This window comes from Bubalus kerabau, chromosome 7 (assembly GCF_029407905.1).
Source record: "Bubalus kerabau isolate K-KA32 ecotype Philippines breed swamp buffalo chromosome 7, PCC_UOA_SB_1v2, whole genome shotgun sequence".
Lineage (NCBI taxonomy): Eukaryota > Metazoa > Chordata > Mammalia > Artiodactyla > Bovidae > Bubalus > Bubalus kerabau.
The window spans coordinates 8,978,351-8,986,450 of record NC_073630.1 but is presented as its reverse complement, the minus strand read 5'-3'; positions in this window follow the sequence as shown (position 1 = coordinate 8,986,450).

Below are 8,100 nucleotides of genomic sequence, written 5' to 3'. Positions count from 1 at the left end.
CTGGATGGGGTAATTGACAGAGCCATCTCTTCCTTCTCCTCACACCTGGACAAACCGGACATCATCCTGACCTCTGTAAAGTTACCTATCTGCAGCCTGAAGAGGCTACTTCAAGCTGTCATCTCAGTGTGGTGAAATCATGGCCATGTCTCAGCAAGCTGTCCATTTGTGCTCACTGCAAGGATCTTTGCCATCAAGTCTTTCCACCCCAAAGTAATATCCTTCATAGGAGAGATATATAATAACTGCAGAAAAATTTGGAGGAGACTCCAAAAAATAGAGGGAGAAGTTTAAAGATGATTTTTTTCACTTCTAATTGGGAATCTTAGGGGCAGCTTATCAGGTCTAAGTGGAGCAGAGGTCCAGAGTTCCCTTCACACGAGGAGATATGAAAGAGGCCTAACAGTGGACATAATGTAGACAGTGAGTGCTGGACTGATGAGAGAGAGACTGGAGGAATTTTTGACATTCCAGCAAATGCCAGTGTGGTGACCAAAAACCATGAAATTAAGCTGGTAACAATTTAGGGGAGGTGGTTATTTTTTTTAACGTGTGAATGAATATGGTAGTTGAAAACATAACTTATATGTAGATCAAATGTCTCCTCCCTCAGAATTCTCTATTAAGAAATTATCTGTCCTTTTTTATGTCTGTCTGAAGGGAAAGTCACTCAGTTGTGTCCAACTCTTTGCGACCCCACCAGGCTCCTCTGTCCATGGGGATTCTCCAAGCAGGAATAGTGGAGTGGGTTGCCGTGCCCTCCTCCAGGGGATCTTCCTGACCCGGGGATCTTCCTGACCCAGGGATCAAACCTGGGTCTCCTGCACTGCAGGCAGATTCTTTACCATCTGAGCCATCAGGGTCCACTCCTTGTCTGAGTCTTTCTCATGGCACTGTTTTTTGGTGGGGGCTAAGTACACTGAGAGTAACTGAGCTACTTCCATCTTTATGAGTTGCTGCCTTCTTATCTAGTTGTGCCATATTTGTTTCGTTACATCCTTCTCTCCGGCAGGACATAACACGATGCCTTGTACTTCTCACACAGTAGGTACTTTGTACATAACACGTGATGAAATTAACTGAATTGTATATAAAATGCCATTTAGTTTGTATTCTGGGAAAGAACCTTCTGTACACCGCGGCATAGGACAATGTGGAGTCACATCACTCTGCTTCTCATGGATCTGAGTAAATTCTCACACAAACACTTAACCAAAGAGCAGGAGTGTTGGTGAGATTCTGTTGGTCACAAGCAGACAGTTTTTCAGAGAATTTACCCTGAGTTTTGTAAAGCAGATGAGGCCATCTTGTGGTTCCATATGGATATTCATTATGTCTTCAGAATGACATTATACTTATCCATCATCATAGAAGTTTCTAAGGACAGGGTACTATTTTAAAGAATATGTAAACCTTCCATAAAGATTTATATTTTCACTCACAAGTAGATTATATATGGAAAAACTCTGGCTATGATTCCTCAATAAACATTAAGAAAATGAACAGAATAACTTTAGCATGGAGTCTATAATTCTAAGAATTTTCTTCCTTACTTGATCCTGGCTTCATTATGTAAGATTTTTCTTTTATGATTTTTATTTTATTCCGTTTTCATAATTGACATTATCTAATCTATTCATTCTTATTATGCGACTTGAAAAATCAGTGAACCGTTGATTTAAGCTTATTTTGGTCACCAACATCTCCATGAATCTGTATGAGGCCCAAAAAGTGGCTACCTCATACTGAAAAAATGAGATATTGATTCTTTTCCAAATTTTAAAATGTTAAAATAGTTTTGTTTATAATTGAAGGGAACTGCAATTATGGGGATATGATTATGAAATAGGCGCTGGAGAGTCTGAGAAAATAGAAACTACTCACCCTATTTAAAATAATTTTTGTATCTCAAATGTGAACCATAATGACCATGAAATCCAAGTTGTATTTTTACAATAAATGTATTGTAGAATACATTAGATGAATACATTAAGAAGAAATATTTATGTGTTAATTAAGGTATATGACAAACCAAAACTTTATAATCTGGAACTAAAAGTTTCAATATTTGACATTTTATATAAATTTACACATTTTATATATTACATTGATATACATTTATTGTATATATTTTATATTTTTCTCAATATGTACTTACATATTTATTTTCCAAAGTATTTGCATTTTAGAGTCAATTAATACTTTACTGATAACTTATTAAAAGACAAAAACAAACAAATAGAACCACAGCACAAAACATTCTCCAGACTGAAAAAGGACTGGCCATTTACATAGAGTATTTCAGCCTGTCTTAACCTGTATTCCACAGCATCAGGCTAAGCAGGACAAATACTTGGAGTGGAAGCAAATGCCTTTGCCAGGCTCTTATAAATTTATGTTCTCAATAATACAAAAATACTGGGAAGAGAGTATATTTTAACTTTCTTTTAGTATCACAGCTATATTTTCCATCTCTTAGTTAATATTAAGATTTAATCACTATTGGGAATTGAGGTTCACAAAGGAGAAAAAATAGTCTTTCAATGACCAAATGTGACTTTCAGAAATCACACTTGGTGATTAATGTGATTAATCCTGCATTTAAATGGAGTCAGAAAAGAAGAAGAACACCTTACTTCTTTGAACTGTATTTCGTATCACAAATGCTAATATCAAACAAAGAGTCATGTGAAAAAACTGTAAGAGGTAATTCAGTACAGAAAGTTACATGGAATTATTTTCTATTAACTAATCAAAATCGTCATTAATGTAAATGAAATCTACTTTAGCTTCAAGGAGTGTTGCTGAATCTTTAACGAATCTGAAAGAATAAAGAACGAATGTATAAGAATAGTAACATAATGGTAATGTATAATAATTATACATTGACCTAATTGCACAATATAGTTCAAAGTGTAATCAGTACTGTGAAGAGCAATTTAGTAATCACTGAAAATTCTTAGGTGTTTCCTTCATGGTCCAGTGACATAAAGCAAATGTTGTATGTTTTATGCCAAAGTCACTCATCACTTTTGAACTGGTTTTTAAGTTTATCCTTATTGAGTAAAAAAAATTCTATTGTTGATTTCCAATAAATATGAAAGTACTTTGACATTATGTTGCTTAGGGTGTACTTAAACTACATGCTTCGGCCTTTCACAGCTCACCCTGATACTGTTTTCCCCCTTATAAACAAATGGAAATGCTCTTTGAGTAAAATCTTCCTTAGCTGATATATTTTTGTTAATATAGAGATATGCTAATTCCAGAAAAAAAAAAGAAACAAGAATCGTAATCACTAAATCAGAAACATTTTTTTATGAACAGTATTGAGTAACCTCCAGATCTATCTATCTTTGTAATGTAGACAAATTTCAGACAATAGATTTTTTTCTCCCACTTTAAAGAAGTAATTTTTACCTTTTAGAGGTTTACAAGTAGCAAGCTAGATAATCAGGGTTTTTTTGTACTCCAGTGGCACTAATAAATGACCAACAGCCTCTTTGCTAAGGCTGTCTGTGTCTCTCCTGCTTTCTAGGCATGGTGGTGGTTTAGACTCTAAGTCGTATCTGACTCTTGTGACCCCATGGACTGTAGCCCTCTAGGCTCCTCTGTCCATGGGATTCTCCAGGCAAGAACACTGGAGTGGGTTGCCATTTTCTTCTCCAGGGGCTCTTCCCAACCCAGGGATCGAATCTGGGGCTCCTGCATTGCATGCAGACTCTTTACTGACCAGCAACAAGGGAAGCCCTGCTTTCTAGGCATATTCCATTTAAATGGTTCCTTGTCCTCTGTGAACATGTATGTTCACAGTCTTGGCATGTGGGTTGGCCCAGTGGCCATCTCTAATGTTGCGGCATAGACTTGTGAGGGGAGAAAGCATTGTTCTGTTTATCCCCACTGCTTACATCTCTCGTGCATCACCTGGGAGTCTTGTTCAGTTACAGATGCAAGCGGGCTGGGGTGGGGCCTGCGAGCCCCTATTTTTTTCTTTTTAAAAATACGTGTTTTATTACAGTTACACAAGAGAGTAGCTGGGAGTTAGGCCAGAGGTAATTGCAATATTGAGATGCCTTTAAAATTTTTATTTTAGTTTAGTCTTTTGGACTGTGCTGGGTCTTCACTGCTGCACAGTCTTCCTCTAGCTGTGGTGTGCAGGCTTCTCATCGTGGTGGCTTTTCCTGTTGCAGAGCCTGGGCTCCAGGGCGAGTGGGTGCAGTAGTTAATGCTTGCGGGCTCTAGAGCTTGGGCTCAGTAGTTGTGGTACATAGGCTTCGTTGCCCTGTGGCATGTGGAATCCTCCCGGACCAGGGATGGAACTCATGTCCCCTGCATTGGCAGGCGGATTCTCAACCGGCAGCCACCAGGGAAGTCCGAGAGTCCGTATTTCTAACTTCAGGTGACCCAGTGGCTTCTGGCCCACTGGACCTCATTTTGTCTGCTAGGCATCCCCTATGTGATGTATTTTCATCTCTTCTCTTAATTAAATGAAAGCTCTTGAAACCTATTGTATCTTCATGTTTTCCCAGGAGGACCAAGCACAGCACTGTGCATATAGTGGGTACTCAATAAATGTTTGTTACTTATCAGAAAATAAGCAAGAATAAACCCGTTGCCCTCTGGTGACCTAACTTTTGTTCCCTTTCACAATGCATGAACAATAGCCCTCTTCTTAAACTGTAAGTTGATAGCGCACAACTCTGAAAAGTGGTTTTGCTGAGAATATAAAGTTAAAATTTTAAGGCTATGCTGGAAGTCGCAGGACCAGATGACAGATTTATAGCTGGTTCTTTTTTTGCCTATCCTCTGCCCTCCTTGTCTTGGTATGTTCTAGGTGTATTCTGGGATGGGTGCCCTTTTCAGCTCATGGAAATCAAAGCACTGCATGGCATGAAGTTCTAGAGTGAGAGCCTCCTCAAGGGAAGGGAAGGTGAACAGGAGGCTGAGGATTATGACTTGAAAGTTCTCTCTAATTTGAAAGCATCATTTGGCAAATCTAATACAGTTATGTAAAGTTTAAAAATAAAATAAAATTTAAAAAAAAATAAAAAAAAAATAAAAAAAAAAATGAAAGCATCAGTGGATACTCACGCAGAACTGCACGTGCATGACTTTGACCTATTTCTCCTCTTTCTAAGAAGTGAAATTGTATGTCTTTGAGGCAATATGTTTACTGTAAGCAATAAACAAATTGATTGCTCCTAAGCATTTTGGAATGCTGAAAAGGTCAAAAGTGTGGCTATTTTGTTTTGCTCTGAGATAACTAGGCATCTTATTTCCAAATGTGTGAAGTGAAGTCATTCCATGGGTCATTTGGACAACTTGACTTCTCTGTATAAGGGGTGGGTAACTCTGCTTAGCATGTAGATACTCTTTTATAGGCTCTGTGCTTAAAAACCATTGTTTCTTTTGTTTCTCCTAATATTCTGTGTAAGTGATGCCTTAGCTAAATGAGAAGAGTAGTTGAGAGCATATTAGCATCAAGTCTTAATATAGAGAGATTAAATGGCCTTCCTAAGGTCAATGCACTAGTTATTGACAAATTTTCAGCACATCTCATCTCAAATACCCAAGATACTTAACCAAGGTAGCTCCTTCTTTCTTCCTAGACACTTTATTTCCAGGAAGTAGTTAAGGTCTATAAAACTTTTGAAAATAAGCAATATATTTTATTCTCAGAACTGAGAGTAGAAAAGCAATGGTTATATTGTTTTACAACTTATAGTAGAGTTTAAATTGGACTGTGTTTAGAACCCTGAGAAGATAATGGTAAGTCATTCTTCTTTAGAAATAATGTCATCATTTATGGACAGAAAATAATTCTCCATTCTAAAGAATAGGTCCCTGTAGGAGTTACTGAGTTTTCTATAGCAAGAGTTACTAAATAAAATAAATGATGTCCCAGAATATTCTGTTGCCTTTGATTTCAAATAGTGTATTTTATTATGGTTTTCATTCCTGGCTACCATAGGAGGCAGGAAGAAAACCTCCCTTTAGAATCTAGTACCAAAAAAACAAGAGTTTCCAGATCTTGGAGTCAGTGAAAATTCAAGGTACAAAATATCTTTTCTTGCCTTCATATACATTCCCAATGCTTCTCTTTATTAAACATGAATCATTTAAAAACATCAAGTTTTTGAGAAGGCTAATGTCATGGGCCAAAAAGAATGGAATCACAAAACCTGAGATACATTTCTGTCACTGAAAGTCTTTCTCAGAAACGTGTCTTCCCACTTTCCCTTCTTTAACCATTCTGCCCTGGCAATACCCAGAAAATATCAAGTGTTCTTTTCTTTATTGGTTTAAATGGGGAAACCGAAGGACAGAAAGCTTAATGAATTGGTCTTTTTAAGAAAACTTTTGAAGAAGCCATAGTTTAAAAAACAATACAAGTGAACTATGCGGAAGACAAAATTAAACAACATTAACCTGTTAAAAATACAGTATATTTACCAAAGGAATATTAGCAGGTATATCTCTAGATGATGGATCATTGATGGTTTTATTTTATGTTTCTTTTACACATTTTGTTCAATCAACATTTATTGGCTTTGTTAAAAAAACAACAAAAATAGTTTGTAAAAGATTAAGATGTACACATATTTTAAAATTATGCTAACAGTGTTACATACGTTTAGAGAGGTACAAAGGAAAAATCTTGAGAGGCAAACTGAGTAGAAAAGTACCATTAAATTGTAGCTTTGATAACAACCCCTGCTGTTTGGAGGGTAAATAGCTCTTTCTCTCTTATCCACCTCTCTGTCCCAGCTCATTGCTAAATGCATCAGGATTGTGTAGCTGTGTGCAGCATTATTTCTCAATTCTCACAAGTGTCCTCCCTTCCAGGATCACCAGGCTGGCACATTTCCTGTCTCCCCTCATAGTTACCACTATATCATATGGACTGACGTCTTAGCTGGAGGCCTTTATTCCATCAACCCATCTCTGTTACATCAAAGATTTCTTCACCCACACTTCTGTTAAGGAATCCCACAAAGTCCCTATTTCTTGTTTTCTATTGTTCCAAGTTTAAAATTCTTTTCATGCTCTCTAGTTATGCTATAATTGGCTACCAAATGCCATTCACCACCTCTCAATTCTCATTAATTCTCTCACTCTCCCACGTGAATCACGCACAGTTTCATATTTGTTTGTTCTGCTGTGTATCTTTCTCTTTTCAATCGACTCAGATACCAGTGACCCTTGCATTTGGCCCAGTTCCCATGTTCTGCACGAAGCCTGATGGACAAGTCAGCTTGCAGATAACTCTCTTTTACTAATCCTCCCTTGCTCATGAAATCTGAAGATGAAAATTTATATGCAAAGCAGGAATTGACTACAACCACTTTTCATATACTAGACAAGTAGCTTTTTCATGTAAGGGGAGATGATTCTTTTTTTAGGGAAAAAACTCAATAGACTCTTTGGGAATAGTGAAGCTTCCTTGTAGCATAGATTACTGAAAGATCGCCAAATTCTTAAAATTAAAGAGCAGAAATATGGATTACCTGAGGTTGTGTATAAGAGAGGGTAGGAAGTTGGAAATACTGGAGAAGAGATGACATGGAGTCTGAAAAAATGTAGCTAATATCTCTAAGGGAGCATGGACAGTGAGATGTTACCCATGCCTGGGACAGGCTGAAGAATATATACACTTATTAGCTCTAAGTTAATGTGTGTCCTGTGCCAAAAGCCCCACCTTCCACTGTGCCAGACCTTAAGGAAACCTCTGTCCTGTGTTAGCAGTATCCTGAAGGAGTGAAGGAATCCAAGCGGTGGTGAGCGGGGAGCAAAGCTGTGCAGACCAAGGGCAGCAGCTGTGGAAGTGAGATGTTGAGTGTATACTATTCAAGAACAGAATCAGAAAACTGAAGCCAAAGGACACTGGGGGAAATGCTTCATCAATGATTCCCATCTAGTGGAGTGCTGATTGGGTTTTTCATAGCACATGAGAAAAAGTAAAGTTGCAGTATTTACATATTAAAAGGAAGGGGGCACCAAAGAGTTGGGGGCACCTAGGCGATGGCACCCCACTCCAGCACTCTTGCCTGGCAAATCCCATGGACAGAGGAGCCTGGTAGGCTGCAGCCCATGGGGTTG